This window comes from Oncorhynchus gorbuscha, unplaced genomic scaffold, assembly GCF_021184085.1.
Source record: "Oncorhynchus gorbuscha isolate QuinsamMale2020 ecotype Even-year unplaced genomic scaffold, OgorEven_v1.0 Un_scaffold_4461, whole genome shotgun sequence".
Classification (NCBI taxonomy): Eukaryota; Metazoa; Chordata; class Actinopteri; order Salmoniformes; family Salmonidae; genus Oncorhynchus; species Oncorhynchus gorbuscha.
Window position 1 is genome coordinate 9,689 of NW_025748471.1, and position 24,910 is coordinate 34,598.

General features: G+C 47.8%; 1 long non-coding RNA gene across 1 annotated transcript; it reads right to left on the bottom strand.

The window, feature by feature from the left end:
- Positions 1 to 6,493: 6,493 nt before the first annotated feature.
- On the bottom strand, positions 6,494 to 11,951 carry LOC124028582. The gene is made up of 3 exons (XR_006837612.1): positions 11,852 to 11,951; positions 8,555 to 8,724; positions 6,494 to 6,615 (listed from the first exon to the last, which is right to left on the bottom strand). It is a non-coding gene; the product is annotated as an uncharacterized LOC124028582 (long non-coding RNA).
- Positions 11,952 to 24,910: the final 12,959 nt, after the last annotated feature.

Here is a 24,910-nt window from a genome sequence, read left to right on the forward strand (position 1 = left end):
TGTGTTTTATCCTCTTAAGTTGCCGTTCCATTCAACACTACAATGAATGTCAAGGTTTGTATCCATCTTTATTGGGAAATAATAAACAGATTATAAAAAGATAATGTAATGCCAGCCCTGTAGTGTGTAGTGTGAGGTGTGTGTGTGGGTCTTACCTCTGCAGCAGACATGAAGGAGTCGTTGGAGGCCATGCTGACGGAGTCTTTGAGACAGGACACATCATCCAGATCATCTCTACAAAACACACGAGTTTTATCTGAAATAAAACAGCAAACGTTTATTGGTACACAGGTTTAGTATATGTTATAGTGAGTGCAGCAAAAGGGTTACGTTACTAGCGCCTAACAAAATATAATGTCAAACAAGTACACAAATAATTAGAAATACAATAATCTAGAAATGTCAGAACAAATCCAATAACCAACTGTAACAGTAATCCAAATGCATTATATTTCTATATATCTATCTATCTATCTATCTCTCGCACACACACCATTCTATACCACAGACTAAATTAAACAAGACACCCCAGGAATGGCCTGTACAGCAGTAGACACCCCAGGAATGGCCTGTACAGCAGTAGACACCCCAGGAATGGCCTGTACAGCAGTAGACACCCCAGGAATGGCCTGTACAGCAGTAGACACCCCAGGAATGGCCTGTACAGCAGTAGACACCCCAGGAATGGCCTGTACAGCAGTAGACACCCCAGGAATGGCCTGTACAGCAGTAGACACCCCAGGAATGGCCTGTACAGCAGTAGACACCCCAGGAATGGCCTGTACAGCAGTAGACACCCCAGGAATGGCCTGTACAGCAGTAGACACCCCAGGAATGGCCTGTACAGCAGTAGACACCCCAGGAATGGCCTGTACAGCAGTAGACACCCCAGGAATGGCCTGTACAGCAGTAGACACCCCAGGAATGGCCTGTACAGCAGTAGACACCCCAGGAATGGCCTGTACAGCAGTAGACACCCCAGGAATGGCCTGTACAGCAGTAGACACCCTAGGAATGGCCTGTACAGCAGTAGACACCCTAGGAATGGTCTGTACAGCAGTAGACACCCTAGGAATGGTCTGTACAGCAGTAGACACCCCTAAGATTAGCCTGTAGGGTCTACCGTCCAGTAGGGTCTAAGAGTAGCCTGTAGGGTCTACTGTCCAGTAGGGTAAGAGTAGCCTGTAGGGTCTACCGTCCAATAGGGTCTAAGAGTAGCCTGTAGGGTCTAAGAGTAGCCTGTAGGGTCTAAGAGTAGCCTGTAGGGTCTACCATCCTGTAGGGTCTAAGCCTGTAGGGTCTAAGACCAGCCTGTAGGGTCCAAGACTAGCCTGTAGGGTCCAAGACTAGCCTGTAGGGTCCAAGACTAGCCTGTAGGGTCCAAGACTAGCCTGTAGGGTCCAAGACTAGCCTGTAGGGTCCAAGACTAGCCTGTAGGGTCCAAGACTAGCCTGTAGGGTCCAAGACTAGCCTGTAGGGTCTAAGACTAGCCTGTAGGGTCCAAGACTAGCCTGTAGGGTCCAAGACTAGCCTGTAGGGTCCAAGACTAGCCTGTAGGGTCCAAGACTAGCCTGTAGGGTCCAAGACTAGCCTGTAGGGTCCAAGACTAGCCTGTAGGGTCCAAGACTAGCCTGTAGGGTCCAAGACTAGCCTGTAGGGTCCAAGACTAGCCTGTAGGGTCCAAGACTAGCCTGTAGGGTCCAAGACTAGCCTGTAGGGTCCAAGACTAGCCTGTAGGGTCCAAGACTAGCCTGTAGGGTCCAAGACTAGCCTGTAGGGTCAAGACTAGCCTGTAGGGTCTAAGACTAGCCTGTAGGGTCTACTGTCCAGAGGGTCTAAGAGTAGCCTGTAGGGTCTAAGACTAGCCTGTAGGGTCTACCATCCAGTAGGGTCCAAGACTAGCCTGTAGGGTCTAAGACTAGCCTGTAGGGTCTAAGACTAGCCTGTAGGGTCCAAGACTAGCCTGTAGGGTCTAAGACTAGCCTGTAGGGTCTAAGACTAGCCTAGGGTCTACCATCCAGTAGGGTCTAAGAGTAGCCTGTAGGGTCTAAGACTAGCCTGTAGGGTCTACCAGCCTGTAGGGTCTAAGACTAGCCTGTAGGGTCTACGACTAGCCTGTAGGGTCTACACTAGCCTGTAGGGTCTACGACTAGCCTGTAGGGTCTACGACTAGCCTGTAGGGTCTACTGTCCAGTAGGGTCTAAGAGTAGCCTGTAGGGTCTAAGAGTAGCCTGTAGGGTCTAAGAGTAGCCTGTAGGGTCTAAGAGTAGCCTGTAGGGTCCAAGACTAGCCTGTAGGGTCCAAGAAGCCTGTAGGGTCCAAGACTAGCCTGTAGGGTCCAAGACTAGCCAGGGTCCAAGACTAGCCTGTAGGGTCCAAGACTAGCCTGTAGGGTCCAAGACTAGCCTGTAGGGTCCAAGAATAGGGTCTAAGACTAGCCTGTAGGGTCTAAGACTAGCCTGTAGGGTCTAAGACTAGCCTGTAGGGTCTAAGACTAGCCTGTAGCCATCCAGTAGGGTCTAAGAGTAGCCTGTAGGGTATACCTCCAAAGGGTCTACGACTAGCCTGTAGGGTCTACGACTAGCCTGTAGGGTCTACGACTAGCCTGTAGGGTCTACGACTAGCCTGTAGGGCGACTAGCCAACTAGCCTGTAGGGTCTAAGACTAGCCTGTAGGGTCTACTGTCCAGTAGGGTCTAAGAGTAGCCTGTAGGGTCCAAGACTAGCCTGTAGGGTCCAAGACTAGCCTGTAGGGTCCAAGACTAGCCTGTAGGGTCCAAGACTAGCCTGTAGGGTCCAAGACTAGCCTGTAGGGTCCAAGACTAGCCTGTAGGGTCCAAGACTAGCCTGTAGGGTCCAAGACTAGCCTGTAGGGTCCAAGACTAGCCTGTGGGTCCAAGACTAGCCTGTAGGGTCCAAGACTAGCCTGTAGGGTCCAAGACTAGCCTGTAGGGTCCAAGACTGTGTAGGGTCCAAGTAGCCTGTGGGTAAGTAGCCTGTAGGGTCTAAGACTAGCCTGTAGGGTCTAAGACTAGCCTGTAGGGTCTACTGTCCAGTGTCTGAGTAGCCTGTAGGGTTTAGCCTGTAGGGTCTACCATCCAGTAGGGTCCAAGACTAGCCTGTAGGGTCTAAGTAGCCTGTAGGGTCTAAGACTAGCCTGTAGGGTCTAAGACTAGCCTGTAGGGTCTAAGACTAGCCTGTAGGGTCTACCATCCAGTAGGGTCTAAGAGTAGCCTGTAGGGTATACCGTCCAATAGGGTCTACGACTAGCCTGTAGGGTCTACGACTAGCCTGTAGGGTCTACGACTAGCCTGTAGGGGACTAGCCTGTAGGGTCTAAGACTAGCCTGTAGGGTCTAAGACTAGCCTGTAGGGTCTAAGACTAGCCTGTAGGGTCTACCATCCAGTAGGGTCTAAGAGTAGCCTAGGGTAGGGGACTGTAACGACTAGCCTGTAGGGCTACTCCAGTAGGGTCTAAGAGTAGCCTGTAGGGTCTAAGAGTAGCCTGTAGGGTCTAAGAGTAGCCTGTAGGGTCTACCGTCCAATAGGGTCTAAGAGTAGCCTGTAGGGTCTACCATCCAGTAGGGTCTAAGACTAGCCTGTAGGGTCTACCGTCCAATAGGGTCTAAGACTAGCCTGTAGGGTCTACCGTCCAATAGGGTCTAAGAGTAGCCTGTAGGGTCTAAGAGTAGCCTGTAGGATCTAAGACGCAGCGAACCGAACCCCACGCAGCGCAGCGTACCGAACCCCACGCAGCGCAGCGCAGAACTAATAGACTCCATGTCACGTCACAGAAAATATCCTGTGTGTGTGTGTAAGTACGGTTTGAGTGTGTGTGGCAGCGTGTTTATTTCCTTGGCTGTGTGTCTGGATGTGTTTCTGCGATTGTGCATGTCGCTGGCTGTTCGTGTCCGGCTGTGTGTGTGTGTCCCTGTCCGTGTGTGTCTGGCTGAGTGTGTTTGAGTGCGTGCGTGTGAGCGTCCGGCTGTGTGTGGTCTCACCGTGGCTGCCGCTGTGTGAGGAAGGTTCAGAGACGCCCAGAGCTCCTTCAAACTCCTCCTGTAGTCTGTAGGCTCTCTGGAGAAGAAGCTCCAGCTTGTGGACAAACTCTGCACTGATCAGGTCCTGACCAGGAAGACACAAAGACGTTACAACAACACACCTTTATGCGCACACAGTACACACATACATACCGCACTCCCATACATACAACCTGGATGTGTGTGTGTGTGTATCACAAACCGACCGTGATTGGGAGTCCCATAGGGCGGCACACAATTGGCCCAGCGTCGTTAGGGTTCGGCTGGGGTAGGCCATCATTGTAACTAAGAATTTGTTCTTAAAGGACTTGCCTAGTTAAATAAAAATTGGTAAAACAGTACATTCTGTATTCCCATAGATATGTACTGTGTGGTGTCACTTTCCTCAGCTGTAGTCTCCAGTGTATTCACCTCTATACTCTCCTCAGCTAAGAGTCTCCAGTGTATTCACCTCTATACTCTCCTCAGCTGTGGAGTCTCCAGTGTATTCACCTCTATACTCTCCTCAGCTGTGGAGTCTCCAGTGTATTCACCTCTATACTCTCCTCAGCTGTGGAGTCTCCAGTGTATTCACCTCTATACTCTCCTCAGCTGTGGAGTCTCCAGTGTATTCACCTCTATACTCTCCTCAGCTGTGGAGTCTCCAGTGTATTCACCTCTATAGTCTCCTCAGCTAAGAGTCTCCAGTGTATTCACCTCTATACTCTCCTCAGCTGTGGAGTCTCCAGCCCCCAGCATAAAAGAGGAACAGTCAGGCTCCTCCTCCTCTGGTCTGCCACTAAAGGTTAAGGCCTGCTCCCACCGCCTCAGCGCCTCCTCAAACAGCTCCATACCTGGAGGGCAAACACACATTACAAACCGAGAGTCCTGACTGCCTCCATATGCCCCACCCCCTTGAACCCGACTGCCTCCATATGCCCCCACCCCCTTGAACCCGACTGCCTCCATATGCCCCACCCCTTGAACCCGACTGCCTCCATATGCCCCACCCCCTAGAACCCGACTGCCTCCATATGCCCCACCCCTAGAACCCGACTGCCTCCATATGCCCCACCCCTAGAACCCGACTGCCTCCATATGCCCCACCCCCTAGAACCCGACTGCCTCCATATGCCCCACCCCCTAGAACCCGACTGCCTCCATATGCCCCACCCCCTAGAACCCGACTGCCTCCATATGCCCCACCCCCTAGAACCCGACTGCCTCCATATGCCCCACCCCCTAGAACCCGACTGCCTCCATATGCCCCACCCCTAGAACCCGACTGCCTCCATATGCCCCACCCCTAGAACCCGACTGCCTCCATATGCCCCACCCCCTAGAACCCGACTGCCTCCATATGCCCCACCCCTAGAACCCGACTGCCTCCATATGCCCCACCCCCTAGAACCCGACTGCCTCCATATGCCCCACCCCCTAGAACCCGACTGCCTCCATATGCCCCACCCCTAGAACCCGACTGCCTCCATATGCCCCACCCCTAGAACCCGACTGCCTCCATATGCCCCACCCCTAGAACCCGACTGCCTCCATATGCCCCACCCCCTAGAACCCGACTGCCTCCATATGTCCCACCCCTAGAACCCGACTGCCTCCATATGCCCCACCCCTAGAACCCGACTGCCTCCATATGCCCCACCCCTAGAACCCGACTGCCTCCATATGCCCCACCCCTAGAACCCGACTGCCTCCATATGCCCCACCCCTAGAACCCGACTGCCTCCATATGCCCCACCCCTAGAACCCGACTGACTAACTATAAAACACACAGCAACGCCTCAAGACCTGTGTGTGTCCTCACCCCTGAGGTAGAGTATTTGAGGCGTGGTAACAGGGATGTTGACTACATTAGAGATGTCTTCATCTCCAGGTTTGTCCCAGCAGGTAGAGCTGTTAGCGCAGGTACAGGATGAGTTGATACTCTTTACCTGGTAAAATAGAAGAACACATTCAGCAATACAATGTATAATCTTTCATCGACCATATCAGCTGAGAATTCCTATTGAATTGACTGATGAGGAAATATTGATCACTTCTGGTAAACAGTAGAAAATTCCAACTATGGATCAAGTGCGTGGTCCTACCGAGGCCAGACTCTGTAGTGACACAGACAGCTTGCTGTAAGGTCCTGCGTTGGGCAAAAGGCCACAGGCGTAGACATTCTTACAGTTGAGAGACAGGCTGAGGTTCTGGCAACTGCAGGCATCTATACACACAGAGACAGTCAGGTTTCATTACAATTATCTAATGAAAAATAGTCTTGTCAATATTTAAATGACTTTGATCAGAGGAAACAGTGTCTCTTCACTCCAGTCAACTAGTTGGATCCAAAGAGGAATGAAATCAAACTGTCGCTAGCCCTCTTCCCACTCTGGGTCAGGTGTATAGTAGGCACCTTTCTCCTGGTGAACAACCAGGTCCCGGAAACTGAAAGGTCCCTGTCTGCTCCCACTGGGGTGATTGGACTCCCTTCTTCCTGCCTTTCCTCCTCTGGAAGTGACGGGCGAGGAAGAGGAGAGACACTGCGCCGAAGGCTGTAGCAGCAACTACTTTCTTAGTGCCTGTACTGAGGCTCACCTGGGGGGGCGGGGGGGGGGGGGGTAGAGAGACGGTTAAAAATGTGCAAAATTAGTCATTCATAAAGGCATAGAAGGGAAGAAAGCGGACTGAAACATGGAGGAACTACTGCAAAACGTTTACCACCACATGCCTTAATGAACACAACCCAGGAAATACATCTAAAAACAGGCGGTGTAAATAACTGGTTCTCAATGGCTGAAAAGTAGCACACTACGTAGTATTTCAGGGACTGGGAGACTAGCCCGGATCGAGGGAAAGATGAACGGAGCAAAAATAATGAGAGATCCTTGATGAAAACCTGCTCCAGAGCGCTCAGGACCTCAGACTGGGGCGAAGATTCACCTTCCAACAGGACAACGAACCTAAGCACACAGCCAAGACAACGCAGGAGTGTCTTTGGGACAAGCTCTGGATAAGAGCGACTAAAAATGTAACAAGAAATGGGTCAGTTCACACCACCTAAATGCCAGAGATTCCACATAAAACAAGTGGCTTACAAGCTCAGTTGAGGTCTCCGGAACTAAACAAGTGTGCTCCCTTAAAAAGACATTGGCTGAAAGAAAGGATTTATCCATTTGAGATGCCCTAGCCAGTATACACATCCTCAAAAATAGTCTAAGTAACTTAAAAACAATCCTTAAATTGCACAATGTTACATGTTTTGTAAGATGTTTTGTGCAGTATTTCTCAATGAAAAAAAAAAAAAAATGGAATGACAGACATTGAAGAACTCCTACTGTTGCCGAAGGGGCATACACTTCGGACTTTGGCTTGTGTGTCCGAACCCTCACCCAAGTCCAAAACGAAAAACACAAATGTCGTCAGCCTACATGCGCCAACTCTTTGGGCTGGGAAGCATGCGGGCGCCTTCATGCAACCACAACTTCCACTTCTCTTTTCATGGACCAGCTCAAAGACCGACAGGGAGAACCGTCAGTCAGTGACAGGTTCTGACTGCAGCACCACTACATTTGTATTCATTCCATGGTCCATAGGACGAGGACAGCACCCGGCCACATAACACATTGACCAGATTGGCAATAAGTAGCCATGTCCCGAGCAAGAATGGCACATAGGAAATGGGCAGGAGCCTGTTTCTGTAGTGCGAGGCAGCTTGAGGTTGAAATGCAGCCCGCTGGACAGAACGCTTGTCTGTCATTCAGCCTTCCCAAAATCCATCTCCTTAATGCAGATTGCCAAGCAGAGAGGCATCGGGTCCCATTTTTAGAGTGTTTGGTATGAATCGACAGGGGACTGAACCAACAGTCAGGACAGACACTAAACACCAGGCCACTGAGTTGGTAGTACATATCAACGGGAGGGCCTTACCTTCGAGAGGGAGGGAGGGCCTTACCTTCGAGAGGGAGGGAGGGCCTTACCTTCGAGAGGGAGGGAGGGCCTTACCTTCGAGAGGGAGGGAGGGCCTTACCTTCGAGAGGGAGGGAGGGCCTTACCTTCGAGAGGGAGGGAGGGCCTTACCTTCGAGAGGGAGGGAGGGCCTTACCTTCGAGAGGGAGGGAGGGCCTTACCTTCGAGGAGGGAGGGAGGGCCTTACCTTCGAGAGGGGAGGGAGGGCCTTACCTTCGAGAGGGAGGGAGGGCCTTACCTTCGAGAGGGAGGGAGGGCCTTACCTTCGAGAGGGAGGGAGGGCCTTACCTTCGAGAGGGAGGGAGGGCCTTACCTTCGAGAGGGAGGGAGGGCCTTACCTTCGAGAGGGAGGGAGGGCCTTACCTTCGAGAGGGAGGGAGGGCCTTACCTTCGAGAGGGAGGGAGGGCCTTACCTTCGAGAGGGAGGGAGGGCCTTACCTTCGAGAGGGAGGGAGGGCCTTACCTTCGAGAGGGAGGGCCTTACCTTCGAGAGGGAGGGCCTTACCTTCGAGAAGGAGGGCCTTACCTTCGAGAGGGAGGGCCTTACCTTCGAGAGGGAGGGCCTTACCTGTGAGAGGGAGTTATAGAGGGTATGGGGCAGGTTGATCACGCGGATGGCTGCCAGATGGAAGGACAGCTTGGTGGAGGGGCCAGTGAAGGAGTCGTCGGTCATCGTAGCGGTCTTAACTGTCCATCACCCCGCTGCAGGGAACACTGTCCGATCCTCTTCTTCTTAAGCTGTGGAGGAGAGGACATAAGACTTAAGGTTGTCACACACACGTATGTAATACATCTTTGGAGATTTCCGGGCAAGAACAACTCTTTCTGAATACAGTAATTCATTAACAAATGGCCTCCCCAGTGGTGCAGCAGTCTAAGGCACTGCATTGCAATCCCGGACTGTATCACAACCGGCTGTGATCGAGAGTCCCCTAGGGCAGCGCACAATTGGCCAGGCATGGTCCGGGTTAGGGGAGGGTTTGGCAGTCATTGTAAAATAAGAATTTGTTCTTAGCCTCTCTTGGGTAGGGGGCAAGATTTTGGCATCTGGATGAAAAGCGTGCCCAAAGTAAACTGCCTGTTTACTCAGGCCCAGAAGCAAGGATACGCATATAATTGGTAGATTTGGATAGAAAACACTCCAAAGTCTGAGTATAACAGAACTCCAATGTCTGAGTATAACAGAACTGATATGGCAGGCAAAACCCCGAGGACAAAACATCCCCCCCCCAAAAAATTATTCTGCCTACCTCCATTTTCAATGGCTATCACCTTTATAATAACGCCAGGGTAGTAGGTTCGATTCCCGGGACCACCCATACGTAGAATGTATGCACACATGACTGTAAGTCGCTTTGGATAAAAGCGTCTGCTAAATGGCATATATTATTATTATATTATTATATTATAAACAGCAAGTAAACAAAAGTCTTTTTATATCCATTGAGAATGACTGGCAAGGGAGACACTTGTAAGTCGCTCTGGATAAGAGCGTCTGCTAAATGACTTAAATGTAAATGTAGACGTATAAGGCCAAGTCCTCCCAGATTGCAGTTCCTAGGGCTTCCACTAGAGGTCAGTCTTTAGAAAGAGTTTCAGGCTGGTTTTTTGAAAAATGAGCCAGGAATTGTAGTTTGTCTAGGTGGCTCCCATTTTGTCTGTAGTGTTTCCAAGCGCGTGGAAGAGTGCATTCTTTGGTATTTTTCTCCAGTAAAGACAATAATGATTCTCAGTCTTAACCTTCATAGTTTATTTACGTATTAGTGTACCCAAGGTTTGATTAGAAACGTTGTTTGACTTGTTTGTTAAAGTTTATTAGTAAAGTTTGGGATTAATTTTGTATAATAATAATAATATATGCCATTTAGCAGACGCTTTTATCCAAAGCGACTTACAGTCACGTGTGCATACATTCTACGTATGGGTGGTCCCGGGGATTGAACCCACTACCCTGGCGTTACAAGCGCCATGCTCTACCAACTGAGCTACAGAAGGACCATTTTGATTGAGGGAAACTGGGTGGATTATTGACTGAAGCGCGCCAGATAAACTGAGTTATGGATATAAAGAAGGACATTATCGAACTAAAGGACCATTTGTGATGTAACTGGGACCTTTTGGAGTGTCAACAGAAGAAGATCATCAAAGGTAAGGCATTTTTTATATCACAATTTCTGACTTTCGTGTCGCACCTGCCTGGTTGAAATATGTTTTTCATGCGTTTGTATGCGGGGCGCTGTCCTCAGATAATTGCATGGTTTGCTTTCGCCATAAAGCATTTTAGAAAACTGACATATTGGCTGGATTAACAAGTCACACTTTATTTTGATGTATTACACTAGTGATTTGAATATTGAGTGAGTTAAATATTCATAATTCTGTAGTTTGAATTTCTCACCCTGCAATTTCACCGGATGTTGGCCAGGTGGGACGCTACCGTCCCATATGAAGTAATGGACTTTTAAAGTTAAATCTTTTTTTTTATTTTTTATTTTTAACATTTACTTGACTTTTAGGTAGCCTAGCCATTATGGTTCAACTCTCCTCTCTGGTAATATTGACAATGAACATAACCACTAGAAAAAAAGGCTAGAGTGGAAACAATTTAGTGTCAACATGTTAAGTATCCAGGGATAACATACTGCATTACTATCCTGCCCCTCCTATGAATCAAAACACCTGCCCCTACATTCTCCTGTCTGTCTGAAAGGGGGATACCTAGTCAACTGAATGCATTCAACTGAAATGTGTCTTCCGCATTTAACCCAACCTCAGTCCCCTCCTGTACTCCCTGTTCACCCACGACTGCACGGCCAGGTACGACTCCAACACCATCATTAAGTTTGCTGATGACACAAGTGGTAGGCTTGATCACCGACAACAATGAGACAGCCTATAGGGAGGAGGTCAGAGACCTGGCAGTGTGGACAACAACCTCTCCCTCAATGTGAGCAAGACTAAGGAGATGATTGTGGACTTCAGGAAAAGGAGGGCCGAACCCGCTCCACATCGACGGGGCTGTAGTCAAGCAGGTTGAGAGGTTTAAGTTCCTTGGTGTCCACATCACCAACAAACTATCATGGTCCAAACACACCAAGAAAGTAATGAAGAGGGCATGACAAAACTGTCAAAGACTCCAGTACCCCAAGTCAGACTGTTCTCTCTGCTACTGCATGGCAAACAGTACCGGAGCACCAAGTCTAGGTCAAAAAGGCTCCTTAACAGCTTCTACCCACAAGCCATAACACTGCTAAACAATTCATCAAAATGGCCACCAGGATTGGCCACCAGAATGGCAACCAGCATTGAGAATCACCCCTCCAACCATTGTTTTTACACTTCTGCTACTCCCTGTTTATCTATGCATAGTCACTTTCAGCCCTCCCTACATGTACAAATGACCTCGACTCACCTGTACCCCTCACATCGACTCTGTACCTCCTGTGTATAGCCTCATTGTTATTTTATTGCGTTTATTTTTTTAACCTGTAGTAAATATTTTCTCAATTCTAATTAAAACTGCATTGATGGTTAAGGGCTTGTAAGTCAGCATTTCACGGTAAGGTCTACACCGGTTTGTATTCAATGCATGTGACAAATACAAGTTGACAAGTGAAATCAGGTGTGTCTTCTCTGGAATAGCCTCGACCTAACACAAGGAACGGGTAGGGGTCCCTGAGGTCTGAGAACAGCAACCACCAGACAGAGACGCAATCGCACATACAATGCATTGCTACTAGCTAGCTCAATAAGCTAACTAAATAACTAGCTAGCTGACTCTAGCTAATGCAAATATGCAGAAACTGAAGACTAACGTACAACACATTGTCAGTTAAAGCCTACATGTATAGAGAGTCAAGTGTACCTTCAAGGCTTCAGTGTGATTCTCTCAACACCGGCTGCCAAAGCTGCCTCTTGCACGTGCGAGCAGTCTACCTTGAGGAAAAAATCTGCATATCTCCAATGTGCAACGTCATGATTCAGAGGTCGGTTTTCCGGGGGTGGGGGGGGTTGCTTTCAAAATAAAAGCCCAGCGCAAAGCTTGGACATGTTCCTACACAGTCAAACTATTTCGACGTCTTAAATCTATTTATAGTAGCATTGTCAAACGTATTCCATGGAGGGCCTAGTGTCTGCACAGGACAGGATTTGTCAAACCCTGCTCTAGCCAACAGCTGGCAGATACGGGTAGGCTAGTCTACATGTATGGGTAGGCTAGTCTACATGTATGGGTAGGCTAGTCTACATGTATGGGTAGGCTAGTCTACATGTATGGGTAGGCTAGACTACATGTATGGGTAGGCTAGACATGTATGGGTAGGCTAGTCTACATGGTAGGCTAGTCTAGTCATGTATGGGTAGGCTAGAGTCTACATGTATGGGTAGGCTAGTCTACATGTATGGGTAGGCTAGACTACATGTATGGGTAGGCTAGACTACATGTATGGGTAGGCTAGACTACATGTATGGTTAGGCTAGACTACATGTATGGGTAGGCTAGACTACATGTATGGGTAGGCTAGACTACATGTATGGGTAGGCTAGACTACATGTATGGGTAGGCTAGACTACATGTATGGGTAGGCTAGACTACATGATGAGATTAACAGCTGGCAGTCAAGCATCGACCGTCATGTCACTTGTACACTTAAGTCACTATTTTACCTTCATAAAGACCCTTGCTATTTACTGGAAAAGAGAATGAAGGTCACCATGCATCATCACCCTGTGAAGTTCATAATTTATTTAATCTGTAGCCTAATAAACAGCATGATTCCCCAAGACGTTGTGGTAGGACCACACAACATATCATCGCGTGATGGTTATTATATCAATATTTGCACATAAAGGCGTTTCCACCGCCATTTCTCGCAAAATTATTTTACCGACATGGCACCAAATAGATCCCACCACGTTGAACAAACAAATGATCTGTCAGCATTTATAACATTTTACCCAAACTTCCTGTTTCCATCACAGCTGTCATAATTATTGTTAAATGGTATGATACTCACATAAAAACTATTGATGGAAATGTGGTTATAGACTATGTAGAAATCCAAGTCAAAATCTATTTCAATTTGTTTATTGTGCAGAATCTGAATTTTGTTATCCCACTCTTAGTCGTCAGGTGACGCAGCAACACCCGTTCCCACACAACCACAAGATGGCAGTTGCGTCAGAAGGCGGATCCACTCCTTGCCATTAGGCGGATCCATGTGTGGTTTCACGGTGGGTTGGAAAGGAGTTAGGTGCGGTTGAATCAGTGAAGGTAACCTGTAGTGGACTTCTGATATTTGTTTGTGTTTCTTCTAACCCGGGCGAGTGGGCGCTCCGTGTCACGCAACTTGGGTAAAGATCTATTTCTTGCTTTGCTCTTAGGAACAGGGAACCATTGAAAGTAGTGATTTCTGGGGTAACGTTAAGTGTGGAGGCGGAGCATTTGAAGTTGAAGATTCCTGGTGTTTGTGATGCCCACCGTTTGGTGAGACGCAGACCTGGGGGGTGAGCGTGGTGAAAAAGAGGAGTCACTGTCAGTCCTTTTTAGTTTTGAGTCAGAGTCTTTACCAACAAGGTCATGTTGGGTTGTAGCAGGTATCCTGTTTGAGCTTTTGTGCCGAATCCAATGCAGTGTTTCAGGTGCCACGTTTATGGTCCTGATGCAGCAGTTTGTTGGAGGGAGATTCCAAGATGTGGGAAGAGTGCAGGAGGACATGGGATAGAGGATTGGGTAGTTTCTGTGGATACAGTTGTATGTGTCAACTGCAGAAGTGCCCATGTTGCTGGGGGTTGGAAGTGTCTGGTGCAAGAGGCAGGTTGAGGTGGCTAGAGTCAGAGTAGTGTCGTATGCTGAGGCAGTGAAGAAAGTAGAGGAGGACGGGTCAAGGGTGAGAGTTCCTGAGAGGATCCCTGTGAGTAGTAGATATGTGCCAGCACAGAGGGAAACGAGTGATGTATGCTTCAGTAAGGTTGTCTTCTTAGCAACGGTTATCAACAGTAACGCAGAAATGGAACGCAAATCAGAGAAAATAGATGTTGCGGTGGCATCTGCAGAGAAGTATTTTGACTTCAGAAGAGTTACAGGGTGTGTTGAATGGCGGTGACCCATTCTCCCAGGCCGTTGGCAGCAGATGGGGTCAAATTATTGTTATTATTTTTTATTTTGTATCACAAAGTATAATGGATGTATATTATAGTCCAGTTGGGGCGGTAATGCAGCATATTGGATGCCAACCGCCGTTAAACTCCATAGAAGAAGAAGGCGGATCCACAACCTGGAAGTTGTGCGTTACGAATGAACGGTTTTCTCTTTTAAAACTGTTACATTTCGAAGTAATGTCAAGGATAGTTCTTGAGCCGGTGTGTTAGCATTTCAAAGATAACCGGAGCATTTCTTCCTAACTGTAAAATCCATACGTGCAGGTAAGAGCCAACAGGTTATAATCGAGGCGGTTGCTGCAGAGACGAAAAACCAGCAGCAAATTGACGTTTACTAGCTAAATGTTAGCATCATCCATTTGTCATTTGTCTCTTTTTTTTCCTTCTTCTTCTTCACATCAAGACCGGTATTGTTATCTAGCACGAATCGTGTTTAATGTTCAGATAAATCCACTTGATTCACATCGGGATTGAAATTGAACCGTGAACATATTTCACATCGACTGGTTAGCATGTTGGCTAGTTAGCGCCCCGGGCCAACTGCCCTTTTGGCCGTTAGTTTAGCCTCTGTCAGAGATCTGGCGCACCGACTGAACGGCCGGTAATGTCCGCCCCGTGTGCCGGTACCTAGTAGCTTACTGAATACATTACATCCAGTTGCTAGCAACTGTTTTGACGTGCTGGTTGATAATTATTAAGTGGTCTGAGGAAATGTAAAAGGGGCTAAAGTGGGAAAGGGATGTACATGTTTCTAGTATGAATCAGCTTGAGGTCCAGTGGTTGGTAGTAAAAGGCATCATGAGGGTGAAGTAGGCGAAGAAACATGAGCAGAAATGCCCCGCCCAACATTTGGCTGTACTTGATAATTCAGATGAATTTATGTATTTCAAAGTTCATTGTGAAAATAGAGTAATATTGGAGATCATGAATTGATGAGGCTTTGGGTGGAAAAAACCTCTTCTCTGAGGATCGGATTGGTGTTGGTGGTTTCAAGGATATATACTGCATTCGGAAAGTATTCAGACCCCTTGACTTTTTCCACATTGTTACATTAGCCTTAATCTAAAATGGATTAGTTTTTCCCCCAATCTACACAAATGTATTAAAAAAAGATTTAAATATGGAAATATTACATTTACATAAGTATTCAGACCCTACTCAGTACTTTGTTGAAGCACCTTTAGCAGAAATTACAGCCTCAAGTCTTCTTGGGTATGACACTACAAGCTTGGCACACCTGTATTTGGGGAGTTTCTCCCATTCTTCTCTGCAGATCAAATCAAACTTAAACTTTATTTGCCACACGTCCACAACAAGTGTGGACTTTACAGTGAAATGCTGACTTACAAGCCCTTAACCAACACTGCAGTTCAAGAAGAAGAAAATATTTACCAAGTAGGCTAAAATAAAAAGTAACACAAAAATAATAACAATAATGAGGCTTTGACAATGTAAATTTGTATGAGTTGTTCAGCAGCCTAATGGCTTGTTGAGGAGCCTTTTGGTCCTAGATGTGGCGCTCTGGCACCGCCTGCCGTGCAGTAGCAGAGAAAACAGACTGGAGTCTCTGACAGTTTTATGGGCTTTCCTCTGACACGGCCAAGTATATAGGTCCTGGATGGAAGGCAGCTTGGCCCCAGTGATGTACTGAGCCATTCACACTACCCTCTGTAGTGCCTTGTGGTCAGAGGCCAAGCAGTTGTCATACCAGGCAGTGAAGCAGCCAGTCAAGATGCTCTCGATGGTGCAGCTGTAGAACTTTGAGAATCTGAGGGCCCATGCCAATTATTTTTTATCCTCCTGAAGGGAAGAGGAGTTGTCATGCTCTCTTCACGACTGTGTTGGTGTGTTAGGACCATGATAAATCCTTAGGGATGTGGACACCGAGGAACTTGAAGCTCTCGACCTGATCCACTACAGCCCTGTCGATGTGAATTGGGACGTGTCGACCCTCCGTTTCCTGTAGTCCACGATCAGCTCCTTTGTCTTGGAGAACCTTGAAGTGTTTTTATCAGCTGTGTAAAGTGCAATTATTAGGGTGTGTGTGTGAGTCAGAGAGAGTGAGATGTTTGTGAGTGGAAGAGTGCAGCTGGGATCTATGCAGGCTGATAGTTGTGACCTGAGAAAACACTATTGATCTGTAAGGGAATTTACCTGACCTGCTGGACCATCAATTGTATAGTGTTCTCTCTCACTCACACCACGCTCCCTGGCCTAGCCTGGGTTTGGTTGTCGAGGTCGTTTCTCTCACCACGCTCCCTGGCCTGGGTTTGGCTGTCGAGGTAGTTTCTCTCACCACGCTCCCTGGCCTGGGTTTGGCTGTCGAGGTAGTTTCTCTAACCACGCTCCCTGCTGGAGTCACTATTTGAGGTACATGCTGAATAGACCACACAAGCCATTGCGCGCATGTTGATTTTGTCCCCTCACACCAGACGCGATCAGGACGCGCAGGTTTGGGGACAGGTGGAAAAGCATTAAACATTTATGTCTTGCTGTTGCTAGCTAATTCGTACTGTGGTATAATGATTGGGTTGTTATTTGATGCACAAGGTCCTCTACTCCGACAATTAATCCACAGGTAAATGGGTAAACAGTTTATAATAATCTTTACTAAAGTCGACCGATTATGATTATTCAATACCGACTATTAGAGGACCAAAAGAGCCGATACTGATTAATCGGCCAATTTAAATAAAAAAAATAAGAAAAATAATAATAATTATATATATTTGTAATAATGACAATTACAACAATAGTGAATAACACTTATTTTAACTTAATATAAAATATCAATAAAATCAATTCAGCCTCAAATAAATAATGAAACATGTTCAATTTGGTTTAAATAATGCAAAAACAAAGTGTTGGAGAAGAACATAATATGTGCCATGTAAGAAAGCTAACGCTTCAGTTCCTTGCTCAGAACATGAGAACATATGAAAGTTGGTGGTTCCTTTTAACACGAGACTTCAATATTCCAAGGTAAAAGGTTTTAGGTTGTAGTTAATCTAGTTTTATAGGACTATTTCTCTCTATACCATTTGTATTTCATATAACTTTGACTATTGGATGTTCTTATAGGCACTATAGTACTGCCAGTGTAACAGTATATGGGTATATGCTCCTAAAAACCAATGAGGAGATGGGAGAGGCGGGACTTCCAGCGTGTTAAGCCTCACAATTAGAACCAAGTTCTAGAGCAGTGTGGTCAGTGTGTTAGAGTAGTGTGTTAGAGTGTGTTAGAGCAGTGTGTTAGAGCAGTGTGTTAGAGCAGTGTGTTAGAGCAGTGTGTTAGAGCAGTGTGTTAGAGCAGTGTGTTAGAGTAGTGTGGCCAGTGTGTTAGAGCAGTGTGGCCAGTGTTGTGTTAGAGCTGGGTGGCCAGTGTGTTAGAGCAGTGTGGCCAGTGTGTTGGAGCAGTGTGTTAGAGCTGGGTGGCCAGTGTGTTAGAGCTGGGTGGCCAGTGTGTTAGAGCAGTGTGTTAGAGCAGTGTGGCCAGTGTGTTAGAGCAGTGTGGCCAGTGTGTTAGAGCAGTGTGGCCAGTGTGTTAGAGCAGTGTGGCCAGTGTGTTAGAGCAGTGTGGCCAGTGTGTTAGAGCAGTGTGGTCAGTGTGTTAGAGCAGTGTGTTAGAGCAGTGTGGCCAGTGTGTTAGAGCAGTGTGGCCAGTGTGTTAGAGCAGTGTGTTAGAGCAGTGTGGCCAGTGTGTTAGAGCAGTGTGTTAGAGCAGTGTGTTAGCCAGTGTGTTAGAGCAGTGTGGCCAGTGTGTTAGAGCAGTGTGGCCAGTGTGTTAGAGCAGTGTGGCCAGTGTGTTAGAGCAGTGTGTTAGAGCAGTGTGGCCAGTGTGTTAGAGCAGTGTGGTCAGTGTGTTAGAGCAGTGTGTTAGAGCAGTGTGGCCAGTGTGTTAGAGCAGTGTGGCCAGTGTGTTAGAGCAGTGTGTTAGAGCAGTGTGGCCAGTGTGTTAGAGCAGTGTGGCCAGTGTGTTAGAGCAGTGTGTTAGAGCAGTGTGTTAGAGCAGTGTGTTAGAGCAGTGTGGAGCAGTGTGTTAGAGCAGTGTGTTAGAGCAGTGTGTTAGAGCAGTGTGTTAGAGCAGTGTGGCCAGTGTGTTAGAGCAGTGTGGCCAGTGTGTTAGAGCAGTGTGGCCAGTGTGTTAGAGCAGTGTGGCCAGTGTGTTAGAGCAGTGTGGCCAGTGTGTTAGAGCAGTGTGTTAGAGCAGTGTGTTAGAGCAGTGTGTTAGAGCAGTGTGTTAGAGCAGTGTGTTAGAGCAGTGTGTTAGAGCAGTGTGTTAGAGCAGTGTGTTAGAGCAGTGTGTTAGAGCAGTGTGTTAGAGCAGTGTGTTAGAGCAGTGTGTTAGAGCAGTGTGTTAGAGCAGTGTGTTAGAGCAGTGTGTTAGAGCAGTGTGGCCAGTGTGTTAGAGCAGTGTGGCCAGTGTGTTAGAGCAGTGTGGCCAGTGTGTTAGAGCTGTGTGGCCAGTGTGTTAGAGCTGTGTGGCCAGTGTGTTAGAGCTGTGTGGCCAGTGTGTTAGAGCTGTGTGTTAGAGCTGTGTGTTCGAGCAGTGTGTTCGAGCAGTGTGTTCGAGCAGTGTGTTAGCAGTGTGTTAGAGCAGTGTGTTCGAGCAGTGTGTTCGAGCTGTGTTAGAGCAGTGTGTTAGAGCAGTGTGGCCAGTGTGTTAGAGCTGTGTGGCCAGTGTGTTAGAGCAGTGTGGCAGTGTGTTAGAGAGCAGTGTGTTAGAGCTGTGTGGCCAGTGTGTTAGAGCTGTGTGGCCAGTGTGTTAGAGCAGTGTGGCCAGTGTGTTAGAGCTGTGTGTTAGAGCAGTGTGGCCAGTGTGTTAGAGCAGTGTGGCCAGCAGTGTGTTAGAGCTGTGTGGCCAGTGTGTTAGAGCTGTGTGGCCAGTGTGTTAGAGCTGTGTGGCCAGTGTGTTAGAGCTGTGTGGCCAGTGTGTTCGAGCAGTGTGTTCGAGCAGTGTGTTCGAGCAGTGTGTTAGAGCAGTGTGTTCGAGCAGTGTGTTGAGCAGTGTGTTCGAGCAGTGTGTTAGAGCTGTGTGTTCGAGCTGTGTTAGAGCAGTGTGTTAGAGCAGTGTGGCCAGTGTGTTAGAGCAGTGTGGCCAGTGTGTTAGAGCAGTGTGTTAGAGCAGTGTGGCCAGTGTGTTAGAGCAGTGTGGTCAGTGTGTTAGAGCAGTGTGTTAGAGCAGGGTGGCCAGTGTGTTAGCAGTGTGTTAGAGCAGTGTGTTAGAGCAGTGTGTTAGAGTGTGTTAGAGCAGTGTGGCCAGTAGGTTAGAGCTGTGGCCAGTAGGTTAGAGCTGGGTGGCCAGTGTGTTAGAGCTGGGTGGCCTGTGTGTTAGAGCTGTGTTAGAGCTGTGTGTTAGAGCTGGATGGCCAGTGTGTTAGAGTAGGTATCCCCCCTTTCCGACTGACTAGCTGTCCCCCCTTTCCGACTGACTAGCTGTCCCCCTTTCCGACTGACTAGCTGTCCCCCCTTTCCTACTGACTAATTATCCCCCTTTCCTACTGACTAGCTGTCCCCCCTTTCCGACTGACTAGCTGTCCCCCTTTCCGACTGACTAGGTGTCCCCCCTTTCCGACTGACTAGCTGTCCCCCCTTTCCGACTGACTAGCTGTTCCCCCTTTCCGACTGACTAGCTGTTCCCCCTTTCCGACTGACTAGCTGTTCCCCCTTTCCGACTGACTAGCTGTCCCCCTTTCCGACTGACTAGCTGTCCCCCCTTTCCGACTGACTAGCTGCCCCCCTTTCCGACTGACTAGCTGTCCCCCTTTCCGACTGACTAGCTGTCCCCCCTTTCCGACTGACTAGCTGTCCCCCCTTTCCGACTGACTAGCTGTCCCCCCTTTCCGACTGACTAGCTGTCCCCCTTTCCGACTGACTAGCTGTCCCCCCTTTCCGACTGACTAGCTGTCCCCCCTTTCCGACTGACTAGCTGTCCCCCTTTCCGACTGACTAGCTGTCCCCCCCCCCTTTCCGACTGACTAGCTGTCCCCCCCCTTTCCGACTGACTAGCTGTCCCCCCTTTCCGACTGACTAGCTGCCGTCCCCCCTTTCCGACTGACTAGCTGTCCCCCCTTTCCGACTGACTAGCTGTCCCCCCTTTCCGACTGACTAGCTGTCCCCCCTTTCCGACTGACTAGCTGCCGTCCCCCCTTTCCGACTGACTAGCTGCCGTCCCCCCTTCCGACTGACTAGCTGCCGTCCCCTTTCCGACTGACTAGCTGTCCCCCCCCTTTCCGACTGACTAGCTATCCCCCTTTCCGACTGACTAATTACCCCCCTTTCCGACTGACTAATTGTCCCCCTTTCCGACTGACTAGCTGTCCCCCCTTTCCGACTGACTAGCTGTCCCCCCTTTCCGACTGACTAATTACCCCCCTTTCCGACTGACTAGCTGTCCCCCTTTCCGACTGACTAGCTGTCCCCCCTTTCCGACTGACTAATTCCCCCCTTTCCGACTGACTAGCTGTCCCCCCCCTTTCCGACTGACTAGGCATAGTGTCATCAATACAATGTTGTTTTTTTTCTTTACCAAAAATATTAAAAGTTTTGGTAGTATAATTTTTTACTACCGGTACTTCCTGAAATGTGTCTCAGGTGATTAGGACGATCACGTCTGTATCAGCCCATTTGATAGGGCAACGTTGCTGCTCCACAAGGCTAGTTATTCATTAATAGGGCTTTCTCTGCGTTGTTAGCCTCCCAATCATGCTGCACACTTGAATAATACAACAGGCATGTAGGAATGTTAAATTGCTAATTTATCTTCCCAGAACAATGTCCAGTACAGGAAAGGTTTGGGAACCCATGTTTTAGATCACAAAATAACATGCTTTTTCTTATCCTCTCTCCCTCTTCCTCTCCCTCTTCCTCTCCCCCTCTGACAGGTAAGGTTCAGGTTCAGGTGAGTGATGCCTGTAGAGTCCAGCAGTGACTGTCCCCATCTGGAGTGTGTTGGAGAAATCACCAAGGATGAACTGATCCACAAGTCACATGTGAGTCCTGTAGTCCTGTCCCCTTCCATAGATCACCTGTCCTGTAGTCCTGTCCCCTTCCATAGACCACCTGTCCTGTAGTCCTGTCCCCTTCCATAGGTCACCTGTCCTGTAGTCCTGTCCCCTTCCATAGGTCACCTGTCCTGTAGTCCTGTCCCCTTCATAGTCCTGTCACCTGTCCTGTAGTCCTGTCCCCTTCCATAGGTCACCTGTCCTGTAGTCCTGTCCCCTTCCAGGTACCTGTCCTGTAGTCCTGTCCCCTTCCATAGGTCACCTGTCCTGTAGTCCTGTCCCCTTCCATAGGTCACCTGTCCTGTAGTCCTGTCCCCTTCCATAGTCCTGTCCCCTTCCATAGGTCACCTGTCCTGTAGTCCTGTCCATAGGTCACCTGTCCTGTAGTCCTGTCCCCTTCCATAGGTCACCTGTCCTGTAGTCCTGTCCCCTTCCATAGACCACCTGTCCTGTAGTCCTGTCCCCTTCCATAGGTCACCTGTCCTGTAGTTCTGTCCCCTTCCATAGGTCACCTGTCCTGTAGTCCTGTCCCCTTCCATAGGTCACCTGTCCTGTAGTCCTGTCCCCTTCCATAGTCACCTGTCCTGTAGTCCTGTCCCCTTCCATAGTCCTGAGGTCACCTGTCCTGTAGTCCTGTCCCCTTCCATAGATCCAGTCCTGTCCCCTTCCTGTCCTGTCCATAGTCCTGTCCCCTTCCATAGACACCTGTCCTGTAGTCCTGTCCCCTTCCATAGATCACCTGTCCTGTAGTCCTGTCCCCTTCCATAGATCACCTGTCCTGTAGTCCTGTCCCCTTCCATAGACCACCTGTCCTGTAGTCCTGTCCCCTTCCATAGACCACCTGTCCTGTCCCCTTCCATGGTACGTTACAGCCTTATTCTAAAATGGATTACATTTTTTTTCCTCATCAATTGACAAAGCAAAAACAGGTTTAAATGTTTTTGTTCATATTTACACAAGTATTCAGACCCTTTACTCAGTACTTTGTGGAAGCACCTTTGGCAGTGTTTACAGCCTCTCAAGCTCTGTCAGGTTGGATGGGGAGTGTCGGTGCACAGCTATTTTCAGGTCTCTCCAGAGATGTTCGATCGGGTTCAAGTCCGGGCTCTGGCTGGGCCACTCAAGGATATTCAGAGACTTGTCCTGAAGTCACTCCTGCGTTGTCTTGGCTGTGTGCTTAGGGTTGTTGTCCTGTTGATGGTGAACCTTCACCCCAGTCTGAGGTCCTGAGCGCTCTGGAGCAGGTTTTCATCAAGGATCTCTCTGTACTTCGCTCTGTTCATCTTTCCCTTGATCCTGACTAGTCTCCCAGTCCCTGCCGCTGAAAAACATCCCCACAGCAAACTCCCAGCAGGCTGTCATGTTCCTTTTACTGAGGAGTGGCTTCCATCTGGCCACTCTACCATAAAGGCCTGATTGGTGGAGTGCTACAGAGATGAGTGTTCTTCTGGAAGGTTCTGCCATCTCCACTCTGGAGCTCTGTCAGAGTGACCATTGGGTTGTTGGTCACCTTCCTGACCAAGGCCCTTCTTCCCCGATTGCTCAGTTTGGCAGGGCGGCCAGCTCTAGAAAGAGTCTTGGTGGTTCCAAACTGATTCCATTTAAGAATGATGGAGGCTAATGTGTTCTTGGGGACCTTCAATGCTGCAGAAATGTTTTGGTACCCTTCCCCAGATCTATGCCTCGACACAATCCGTCTCGGCGCTCTACAGGGAATTCCTTCGACCTCATGGCTTGGTTTTTGCTCTGACATGCACCTGTCAAGTGTGGGACCGTATATAGACAGGTGTGTGCCTTTCCAAATCATGTCCAATCAATTGAATTTATCACAGGTTGGACTCCAAGTTGTAGAAACATCGCTAGAAGGATCAATGGAAACGGGATGCATTTTAGCTCAATATCGTGTCTCATAGTAAAGGGTCTGAATTCTTAAGTAAATGTTTGTTTTTCTATTTTTAAGAAATGTGCAAACATGACTAAAAACCTGCTTTCACTTTGTCATGGGGTATTGTGTGTAGATGGAGTGTTTTCATTTCATCCATTTTAGAATAAGACTAATTTAAACAAAATGGTCTGAATACTCTCTGAATGCACTGTAAACATAAACACATGGGGTCTGAATACTCTCTGAATGCACTGTAAACATAAACACATGGGGTCTGAATACTCTCTGAATGCACTGTAAACATAAACACATGGGGTCTGAATACTCTCTGAATGCACTGTAAACATAAACACATGGGGTCTGAATACTCTCTGAATGCACTGTAAACATAAACACATGGGGTCTGAATACTCTCTGAATGCACTGTAAACATAAACACATGGGGTCTGAATACTCTCTGAATGCACTGTAAACATAAACACATGGGGTCTGAATACTCTCTGAATGCACTGTAAACATAAACACATGGGGTCTGAATACTCTCTGAATGCACTGTAAACATAAACACATGGGGTCTAATACCCTCTCTGAATGCACTGTAAACATAAACACATGGGGTCTGAATACTCTCTGAATGCACTGTAAACATAAACACATGGGGTCTGAATACTCTCTGAATGCACTGTAAACATAAACACATGGGGTCTGAATACTCTCTGAATGCACTGTAAACATAAACACATGGGGTCTGAATACTCTCTGAATGCACTGTAAACATAAACACATGGGGTCTGAATACTCTCTGAATGCACTGTAAACATAAACACATGGGGTCTGAATACTCTCTGAATGCACTGTAAACATAAACACATGGGGGTCTGAATACTCTCTGAATGCACTGTAAACATAAACATGGGGTCCTGAATACTCTCTGAATGCACTGTAAACATAAACACATGGGAATCTGAATACTCTCTGAATACTGTAAACATAAACACATGGGGTCTGAATACTCTCTGAATGCACTGTAAACATAAACACATGGGGTCTGAATACTCTCTGAATGCACTGTAAACATAAACACATGGGGTCTGAATACTCTCTGAATGCACTGTAAACATAAACACATGGGGTCTGAATACTCTCTGAATGCACTGTAAACATAAACACATGGGGTCTGAATACTCTCTGAATGCACTGTAAACATAAACACATGGGGTCTGAATACTCTCTGAATGCACTGTAAACATAAACACATGGGGTCTGAATACTCTCTGAATGCACTGTAAACATAAACACATGGGGTCTGAATACTCTCTGAATGCACTGTAAACATAAACACATGGGGTCTGAATACTCTCTGAATGCACTGTAAACATAAACACATGGGGTCTGAATACTCTCTGAATGCACTGTAAACATAAACACATGGGGTCTGAATACTCTCTGAATGCACTGTAAACATAAACACATGGGGTCTGAATACTCTCTGAATGCACTGTAAACATAAACACATGGGGTCTGAATACTCTCTGAATGCACTGTAAACATAAACACATGGGGTCTGAATACTCTCTGAATGCACTGTAAACATAAACACATGGGGTCTGAATACTCTCTGAATGCACTGTAAACATAAACACATGGGGTCTGAATACTCTCTGAATGCACTGTAAACATAAACACATGGGGTCTGAATACTCTCGAATGCACTGTAAACATAAACACATGGGGTCTGAATACTCTCTGAATGCACTGTAAACATAAACACATGGGGTCTGAATACTCTCAATGCACTGTAAACATAAACACATGGGGTCATAAACACATGGGGTCTGAATACTCTCTGAATGCACTGTAAACATAAACACATGGG